This window comes from Pseudomyrmex gracilis, unplaced genomic scaffold (genome assembly GCF_002006095.1).
Source record: "Pseudomyrmex gracilis isolate BER0280 unplaced genomic scaffold, ASM200609v1 scaffold_28, whole genome shotgun sequence".
NCBI classification, from domain to species: domain Eukaryota; kingdom Metazoa; phylum Arthropoda; class Insecta; order Hymenoptera; family Formicidae; genus Pseudomyrmex; species Pseudomyrmex gracilis.
In genome coordinates, this window is record NW_018020612.1 from 1,060,344 (window position 1) to 1,071,074 (window position 10,731).

A 10,731-nucleotide genomic window follows, 5' to 3' on the forward strand; every position below is an offset into this window, starting at 1 on the left:
CAATTCATCGTCTTTCTAAATTTTAACGCGTCTTAGGGCCGTAGTGCGGTAGTGACACTTTTCCGGACATGGGTCCCTATACTCAAATGTTTTCTACTGTTGCACTGAATAACCCCTAGAAGTTTGATCCCATAGTTCTGAAACACCCTGTATAATGCAATATATATTTCACTCAACAAATTATTTCTTTGCCAAATTTATTTATTTACCAAAATATTTACATAGATTTAAGTACTGTGTGTATTAGATTATTAAATAACATTTTTATTTTCTAACATATTGTAGTAATAAAGTTTAAGAATTTAAAAATAATATACTCTTATGTTTATTTTAATTGTTTTAGAAATATAGAAAAGATTGGTTATAAAACATATATTTTTATAATATTTTTTTAAATACGTTTTTCACTAAAAATTCAGTATCAAAAAACTTCAGATAACAGTATAATTAAGATAATTTATTTTGTGCTTCATAAAACAATATATTCGATATATTATTTATTGTTTTATTCTTTACTTATTTATTTTGAGACTTTTAAACTTCTTTTTCTCGATCTTATTTATATTTACATATTTTTATTATATTTGTGTATATCAAAGCATCTTATGATACGGAAAAAAACTAGTAGTAGTAAAGAATTTTATGAAATTTAAATCTGCAATGTTTTTTCTAAGTTTGCGCTTCTCGTACCATTATCGACGAATGCGAGACTTTCTTTATCGACTGCTTTTTGTTCAAATGCGCTCAATTCACGTTCGGCGGCCGATATGCACGCAGCACTTCACAATTTCACATTACTAACGTAATTTTCTAATTAATATAATTGTTTGCTTCTCTCTTTTACATATCTCTCATACGCGCGTGCGCCTGCTTACGTCATAACTAATATTGTTAGTACATTTGTCGTATCAATTGTTTCTGTATTTCAAAGTTCTGTACAATTTTTTGCACATTGCGGTATCACAATGGCGCTAATTAGAGTGAATGAATTTCGATATCGAAACTACTTTCAAAAACAGTAATAATTTTTATATTGAAGAACACACACACACACACAGTAAAAAATAAAGAACAACTATAAAATAAGAGTCATTTACATTTTTTCGTTTATTTTGTTATTTAGAAAAAAAATTCCGATTATAGAATTCGATCTCGCACTGTTGCAGCGATTTCGAAACGTGAGGCGCCATCGCCTATACTTCGCATATGGAACGACTCTACGCGCGTGCGCGAATGCGTTTTCTTGCGCGCGGATCGCCGCAACTCGAGTCGCGCGCAGTTCGCAAAAGTATCCGACATTCGTGTTCGCATCGCGTTTTGTTTCGTAAATTGTTTCATTGCGGGAGCTTCTCATGAATTGCCGCGTCGAATTACAATGTTTCGCTTAACTTCCTTCGTCACGAATGCGACGAGGATCGTTGCGTTGACGCACCGTAATGAAGTTTGAACAGGTCACGGGAACACCCGCCATTACGATTCTCTTGTCACAAGACGAAACGTGCGTGAAAGCGCGATCGCGAGTTTCGAAAGTGTCCCGCAAAACATGATAAATGACAAGTCGGAAATTCTGAGTTACCTTATCCCCTGCATTAAACACACACGGAGATGAAGATTCCTCGGCCAATTCGAAGGTAACGTTGTTTTCAAGTAATTGTCAGAAGTGCGGGAGTTTGAGTAACTGATACAGTATTTTTATTGTTGATATCAGACAAATAATAGTGTTTGTTAAGTAACACTTTTTGAAAAGTAAATGCTCTGATTAAAAATCAAAAGAGACAAATTTCATTTGCTTCAGGCAAAATTTATATGTTAAAATATATAAAACGCGGAAATTTCTATCTTGAACTATCTTTTTTCTTTAAGCTCTGAGGTCGTTTACTAAATTATGACACATTAATGCCAGTTTTACGAGCCGTAACTTACGATCGTTGTTTGTGACTTTTATGGTCCTATAATTCTCGATTTATTGCTAAATTGCCTTTTTCGCGAGCTGCACTGCGTTTTCCGCGAGTAAAACAGATTGCATTTTGATAATTCCGCGCATTAAATCCAATACCAGTTTATCTGCAGTTCTATGTACGTATTAACATATAAATCTGTGATCGCAGATAATATCGTCTATTGTCAAATATTGATACTGCAAGGCTTTATATTGTGCAATTTTAACAATATCAATTTCCTCGTAAAATCATCAGAGCAGAACTTAACATTTACAGTTTCCACCGCTTTTCGAATAAAATATCATTTCATTATTCATTTATTTGTTTAATTTTATACATTGCATTTTATAATAAGCGTAATATATACATGTATACACATTCGAGCTTGTAGTTAAAAGAATTAGAATATAGAGTGAATAACGTAATAATAAGTTTTGTTATTATATATATATATATATATATTATAAAATGTATATATTTTATTATATATATTTTGTACAAAATATTAGAGAACTCTATATTATGTCATTAAAAAAAAAAAAAAAAAACAATCGAACCTCAACGCGCGCTGATACTTTTTTTTTATCGCTGTAAAAATCTGCAGTGGGCCTCGCAAATTGACAAAAAGGCGATTGACCCTTGACAAAAGTTCACCACCCTTCGAAACAATCAGTGGTTTCCGGCATGTCGTGTCTGCTTGCGCTTGTGAATCATTTTGATACTTTTGTATCATTGTTTTTATCCGTCTGCTTTATTTAATACGCTCGCCCAAGCGACGCTTTTTTTCCAAGCGCCATTCGTCATTCTTCGCGAAGGCGGGTTCGCCCGATCTATTTATTATCTTCCCTTCTTCTGCCCCTATTGTCGAACGGCACTTTGAACACTCCGTCGTTTGATATCTCACAACTTTTGCGCACCGCTGCAGTCGGGATTTTATTTCACGCGCGAGTACGAGATAAAGAATTTCATGTATATATCAAATTTCTCTATAAAGAAATATATATATATGTACATACATTACTATTTTAATACATTAAATGTATACCATAAATGTTTTTTATCTCAATATGTAAATAAAAAAAAAGAAAAAATATACAGTCGAACCTTGATAATTCGAATCTCAAGGGAAGAGCTAAAATCTTCGAGTTGTAGAGGTTTTGACTTATCGAAATTCTTTTTTCCTTTCCGCGGAGCAGAAGGGAATGAACAAAATTTTCGTATAGAGGTTTTCGAGTTATAGAGGCTCGAGTTATCGAGGTTTGACCGTATATCAAATCATATTGATTTAATTGAAATATACATATACCTATCACATCGGAACAAACTGAATCACATTTTACGCAAAATGTATTTTGGATACTCTCGAAAAAATAGATTAGAGAATTAAATTTAGATTTCGCTATTCGCGAAAGAGAGAGAGAGAGAGAGAGAGAGAGAGAGAGTCAGTGTCGTACCGATTGGCATTCCGCAAGAGGAAGGATGGGAGAGAGGGGCTTTACTTCCGGTGCAGCACCCACACGTCCGTCTTCGGGCAGGATGAATCCGTCGCGGTGCTTATCTCGCAGCACGTACTTTTATCTCGCGGGAAGCGGCTGGTCGTTGGCCCACACCATGCCCGTTGACTTAACGGGCGGCCATTCATCGCGCGTCGTTGATGACGACGTGCTCTTTAAACGACGATACCGCGAGCGTCTTCGTTTTCGACGCGCTTCAGCATATACGTCAATTGACGGATATCATCGGTTAATTAACGGAACGTCGACGTAGTCTAGCGTAACTTTGCCTTTTGAGCAGTTCCGGCTCCCGTGAGTGGTTTTCTCACTCTCCAATTTTATCATAAATTTTCAAGTCCCAACTCTAAATCCTTTTTAATCCTCTTTGGCTTGCAAGTTATCTCGAGCTCTGTTTTGTAAAAAAATCAACCATGTTTTCTTACTTATATATATTTTATTTTATTTAAATGTGCAGTTTTGAGTATATTTAAATGTATTTGAATACAGTTAAAGTGCGCCATTAATTTTCCGCGATATAGAGAGCGGCGCTATATCGAGCGTATTCTAATTAACATATTGTACAATGTAAGCTTACTAATCCTACTATAACTATATTCGCCGTTGCACCGACCATGAAATGCTCGGAGGGAAGCGGACGGCAGGGAAAAGGACAAGACGTCCTGCGAGTATCGTTAAGAGGGATCAGGTGTGTTCGGGCGCGGTCGTTCATCATTGAATTTACACACGTGTGTATTTCCCGCAGGACTCACGTACACGCGCACATAGACAGGATTACGGAAAACGTCACGACGTCACATCAAGTTTATCCTCGCGCTGTAAATGCACGCCTCCTCGCATTTCCATGTATTTACATCGGAATTGTTACTTTCGCACGCGACCACATTGCGCAAAACACAGTGTTTTCTCTTTCTTCCTTCCTCTAGCCTTCGAAATGTATCTTCTATGCCTTAATTAATGCGTTCTTCACGTTACACTTACATTTTATTCTTTGCACGCAAAGTTTATCTCACCGCGATATGCGCAAACTTACTTTGATGTTAAAATTCAAGTGTCGAAGCGTGAAATTACGATAAAAAAAGTGTAAATAAACGGTGACATGTGACATTTTAAAGAAGCAGAAAAATGAGAAGAGGAGAGAACAAACCGTATTCAAGATATTTATTCAGACTATTAAAGAAAGGAACATAATAAAAATTTTCGGATGAAGTGCATTTGGAAAAGAGATGAATTCAATGCGCTCGTATGTATGTACGTGTGAAACGAAAAGACGGATCCAATAGAGAGCTGCATTTTCATTTGCATCCGCATTTCCGTCTCCGGGGCCCAGGTCTTTATCTTCTTCTACACTCACGAGCTTATGAATTTTCCTAACGGTGTTCACGAGGGGCGTCTTTCATTCTTCACTTTCGTATTAAATGAATAATCGGACTCGCGCGTAGGACACATTCTCCGCATTTGCATTTTGTCTCGTTTAGTGTAATGGAATCGATCCTCGTCGTGTTCCAGGAGAGAACGCCGTTTATCTTGTCAGTTTAACAAATTGGTCTTGGTATTGTCGTCGCGCGATTCTCGCGAGCGCGCCACCCAAATACTCGTTCGCCAACGCGCTTAAAGAAAGAACGGGTCTGAAATTTCGAGGACGAGTAAGTGGAAAGAAACGGAAGCACCGGGAAACGTGCGCGATTTCAAAACACTTCCTAGAATAATTTCATTATATTTATATATTAAGCAAAATAATTCAAAACCTGTTGTTTTTTTCACATCCATGTTGTCTCATTTTATCGGAACTAAGATGACACAATATATTCGCGAGAGAATAATTTAAAATAAGGAAAGTGAAAAAAAAGACAGGATTGAGTAATCAACGTATACGTCAAATTGATAAAAAAGGCAATAGATGAGTTGCGATCAATGTCGAAACGCGCGAGTCTTGCGAGATCAGGAGACGAAAACGCGACGAATAAGTCTGCTCCATTACGCCGCTCTTACCGAATTCCGATATTTTCTCCGTTTCTCTTTACTTCTTTTTAAATTACATAGTGAGGGGAATCTTAAAGTTTCCGCGTTCGCGGAGGAAGGGGGACAAAATTACTTTCACAGTGACTAGAATACGGAAACTTTGAGCTCCCAGTCATACATTTCTCTCGGCGCGCGCACGCACGCACGCGGCAACGAAAGATACGACACGCGAAGAAAGGAAGAATAATTCTTGGGTCGGTGCCAAAGTAGATACGAAAGACTTTTTATCTTTCTCTCACCCGGGCGCGTCTTTTTATTTGAATACAATTACTTTAATAGAATTAGCTCTTCCCAGAGAGATTTCCGCGTTATTCCGCAATGTTTTTCCTGAACCTGAAAACACGCTCGGAAGCCAAATTTCGAGAGGGAACATAAATGGAATTGTTTTAATTCCGCTAATTATTCTGATAATTATCATAATCACGCTGTTTAGTTGCAAATTTTGCGATAAGTTCGTTTTCTAATTCCATTTTTAGGTTTTAATGTTATAAGCGTCAGGATAATTCTGAAGTTTGCATACATTTAAATATTATTTTAAAGTTGCACGTATTAAATATTGTCAACGTTATTTAACTTTGTAACTTCTTCTCGCGCGCTTAATGCTATCGATGTCTCGAACTTTGGAACAAGTGTGTGTCATTCTTCTTAGCTCAGCTTGATTTCCATTAAAAAGCAAGCTGGGTTCTCTCGGGACATTATGCATATAAATTACTTCGAGTATAACTTTGATCTTTCGAGCTTTTGCTGTGTGGAGAAGAGATTGAATCCGGTTTTAATATCCTAACATTATAAAATTTCCCGTCTTATATACGCGTAAGAATATATAAACAAGTCAAGTAAAACTGCAAATTTCAGTTTCTACGCGTTTGAAGTAAAACGTGCGCTTCTCGCTAAACGATTCATTGATACAATTTTAGAGTGAATTATCTAATCTTTTGAAACTTGAGGGATGGTACGTTTCGCGTAAAAAGAGCTCATTACTCGCGAGACGATTCGAAATCAAAGCGCGTCGCACCAAGTTCGCACATATATACAATAGCAGTCATATGTTTGGTCCAGCAGTTTTCAACGAAGCAAGAAAGAAATAAAGAGAAGGAGGGGGGTTTGAAAGGAGAGAGACAGAGATTCAGATATCATTTCGACTTCTTCGGGAGAAAGAATTTCTCTCTCTTTTTCTCTCAGCGGAATCGACCGGGAGCAGAACGAGGACGGCTTCTGCGAGTGGGAGTAAAACGGGGAGAGAGGGACATAGAGCGGGTTCTCGAAGGAGACGGGCGTCAGTCGCGCGGCACGCGGCGCACTGTACGTATGTGGGTGTTTCTCTCTCGTGTCGCCGTAAGGGGTGCACAAGTGCGTTACTCGCGGCCCTCCTCGGATTAACGCGATCTAACCACCCACCACCAACGCCACCGAGGACAGGAAATGACGTCGTCGTCGTCGTCGCCGGCGACGCGGAGATGATAGCGCAAACCGCATCGATCGCAGCATTGTACGTTTTCGAGCTTTGTTCGAAACACTTTCCCAAGGTGCAATCGGCAATGTTCGTCCTTCCATCGAACGTGCAGCTTATGTGTGTAGAAGGACATTTGGTCATTTCAATTAGGAGATTAAAAAAATTGTTCCGAGGTTCAATCCAGCAACGAAGAGTTCGATTCTTTAAATATAATGTTTGGATTTGAAAGATTATCTTTTCAAGTGCGCGCACACCGAAAATACGCGAGTTAAGTTTTAAGCGCTCTTTTTTACATGTTCACATAATTGCCAAACAATTTCGAAAAGAAGAGTCGATAAAATCAAAAATATAGAAAGAGAGTTGTTGTTTATATAAACAGAAAATTTTTGACCTGTATAGAAAGCGAATTAAACCTTCGACTTTGAATGAGGATTGATTTCCGATGAGAAGGACGACGTTGCCTTTTTGCGTTATTAAGAATGACATGAAAAAATTGCACCGCATGTGTACGTACATGTGCGCGTGTTCACACACAAATGCGCGGGAGAGACGAGAAGAGAACGAAAATGCGAGAGGAAACGTGCTGAATTTTTTGTGCGGGACGTATGTGCGAACGGAAGCGTGCGGAGGTTCGAATTTGGGGATCGAGCTTTTTTTTACGCAATGACGAAGGACATGTCGCGAATTGTGCTGCATCACACTTGGAAGCCAACTAGAATAAAAAAAACTTCTTTCGAATAAAAGGTCTACAAAATAGATTACCTTTTCGTTGTTTCAAAAAATTGTGGTTGCAATTTTTACGCGGAATGAAATAACATTTTTTTCAAACTTTTACAAACATCAATAGAAATCTGTTTAGCAAGTTAAATATAAAATACAAAAAAGCAAAAAACACTATAAATTTGTTTTTTTTTATTTGCGCAGATCGCGCACGTACTTTGAACGAAACGCGTGAAATCTTTGTTAATAACTGTTTCTCTCTCTCTCTCTCTCTCTCTCTCTCTCTCTCTCTCTCTCTCTCTATTTCTATCTCTCTCTCAATAGTACCGTTCATATAGCCTCGATATGGCGCTCTAAAGATCGAGTCATCGAAGCACTGATGTAGACGCAATTAGCATCAAGCGAAGTATTTGCATTAGTGATCTGGAAAATCTTCTGATGTCAACGGGTTGATTTATACCGCCAAGGTATATATTTCATGATCTAAGTTCAAGAAACGAATGTGACTTTGATGTAGACTGAGCTTGATAGCCCAGTTAGGAAAACGATCTATGTATGTGTGTATAATAGAGTATTGCAGTGCTTCTCAAATCACTTCCCTGAACCACATTTGATGTCGGTTGTTATTCGAGAACGTATTTAGATATTTAAAAATAATCAAGGAAAATGATTTAAAATTAATTTTAGCCAAACACAGTATTGTTGTTTATTTTATCTATAAAAAAATATAAATCTCAGAGAGAAGGAGTCTATAAAATATGGTAGGTTTTACGTGGACATCATCGAGAGCGTTATACTCTCACGTTGATCAAATTCTTCAAAATAACATTGCTTCAAAATATGTTTATGTACAGCATCAAAAAGTCAGTGGATATAAGAGTGAGAAAGGAGAAGCCTTCGCGATTCAGAAAATATCCGCGCGAGTGGGCAGCGGCTCATCTTTCTCTCGTCCCTCTCTTCTTTCACATGTTCTCTTTCTTTATTTTTTTCTCATGAAAGAATCTCAATACGCGTCAGACACATGCACATTTTCCAAAACACTAAAATAATTAATTAAATAATAATTAATTTGTAAGTAACAGAAAAACTTCTAAATCGTTTATCTCATTGTTTTAAATATTTCTAAGAAAACTCAACAAAAATATATCTTTGTTGACAATTATGTGCAAATGAACGAAGCAAGGTGTGAGCACGACTCAAAATTAAATAAAAATATCAAAAAATATCGAATGTTTATCAATGGATACATGTTGTACAGAGTCGCGTGTAGCGTCATTGTAGCTCTGCAAGATCTCCCGTCGTTACCGTTTGTTTTATCGCATTTGTATTTCTGCGGTTACACGTAGTTAAATAACCGACCATTATCTGCTTCCACGTAAAATACGGAAAATCATTTCGCACTAAGCATGCCGCTATTTCCTCCTCTCTGGTATCGCTTCCTTGTTGCAATTAATTGTACATTTGTGTTTTCCACTTCGTATAGATACGTCATGTCTCTCAAGTGCAAACTCTCTCTCTCTCTCTCTTGTTCTTCATTCTTATTATTTTGTGTTCTTTACCAAATACTTGTAAACAATTTTGTAGTATACTTTTATTATATATATATATACTACTTTTCGACGCTTCAGTTTTCTGCAATGTTTTTACGACGATTGATAAATTTTGCATCGAGCCGGAATACCTACATGTAAACTCGACTATCGAAAGAGGCCGCCTTTAAATAAAAAGTATCGCTTCGCTTGTATCTCTTCAGGGTCTTCGACCGATTTCTCTCTCCTTGTCCCCGCGGCCTTTTTATCTGTTGTGCTTCTACTGCGGAAAAAGACTCACGTCAATGCCCTGATAGCGATAGATTGCGCAGTCCGCTCAATTGCGTTCCACCTGCATTTCTTTTTTCTAACGTTTATTTAACGTCTCTTTTTCTCTCTTTCAAAAATTGATAAGATTTTCAATATGATATTTTTCTAACTGAATAATGATATCGTAAAAAACAAAGCCGTCGAGTTTTCTTACGTATATTATGTTTTATCTAAAACAAACGTTTGATCAGTTAAACATCGATCTCCGTTTGAGAGAATAGAAACTTTACATTTATTCATAAATTAAGAAAATAAAGATAAAATGTATATTTTGTTGAAAATGCCCCCGTCATTTTCAACGAAAATGTGTAAAAACATGCTTTCTGCTCGAGATCGTCTCGAATCATCGATCAGCGTGAAATGTACAAACAACTCACATTGTCGTAGTGATATGAAAACACCAAGTGTATTGCAGACAAACAAACATGCAGCACATTGAAAATTCTCTCAGTGGTTATCGAGACACAATGACGAAATGGGGTCAGCTTGCTCGCGTTGGCACTACGGCGATAACGATCCTCTCGTTCTTTCGGTCCCACGTGTGATCTTCCGGTTTCCGGTTGCGAGCCCGATCGGTTTCTCTTTATCTCCTGTCCTCATTCCCGTCATTTTTCCACTTGTCAACCGATGACGATCATCGCGACAATTTTCCGCTCGATCGATTAATCTCTCTCTCTCTCTCTCTCTCTCTCTCTCTCTCTCTCTCTCTCTCTCCACGCGTTTTTGTCTTTCATACATTTATTCGCGAGTAGACTTTCACGTGATTGAACGCGTTTTTTTAATTGACCTATTTGTTTATATTTATTTCAGTCGAGCTATATATCAGTATCTCTGTTTTTCTGAAAAATTAATTGCAAACTCCAAAATTATGTGAACACACGATTGTTGAATGTAAGCGAGTCTGCGGTTGATTCTTATCCTGAGGTTTTTATTTGGTCGCTGAAGTAGGTAAAGTGGGGCTAAATGAAATTCTCATCAGACGGTGCTATCTTATCCTGCACGGGACGAAATTTAATTATGTCTTCCCCACCCTCGACAATCTTGTTATTTACTTCTGAACGTCTGCTTGATATTCTCTAGTCGAAGTTGTCTACGGCGCGTCACGCTCTGTAAGGATTTCGAAGTTTCCCCAATCTCGGGCATGTTTCTTCGATAATGGAATAGAAACAGCCGGTTTCACCGTTACATATCGCATACACAGTTTGTCCGGAAAGTTCCCGGACTAC

General features: G+C 37.6%; 1 protein-coding gene across 4 annotated transcripts in view; it reads left to right on the plus strand.

Annotated features, from left to right (window-relative positions):
- Positions 1-1,311: 1,311 nt before the first annotated feature.
- The window catches only part of LOC109852339 (matrix metalloproteinase-2-like), a 54,750-nt gene continuing 45,330 nt past the window's right edge, over positions 1,312-10,731 (plus strand). The window contains exon 1 of one of the 4 annotated variants that reach the window (XM_020423413.1): positions 1,312-1,631. The gene's annotated coding sequence lies outside the window, so the exon portion shown is untranslated. Of the gene's footprint in view, positions 1,632-6,771; positions 6,963-7,392; positions 7,671-8,003; positions 8,114-10,731 lie in introns of those variants that run through there. The other 3 variants (XM_020423411.1, XM_020423412.1, XM_020423414.1) reach the window with 3 other exon arrangements.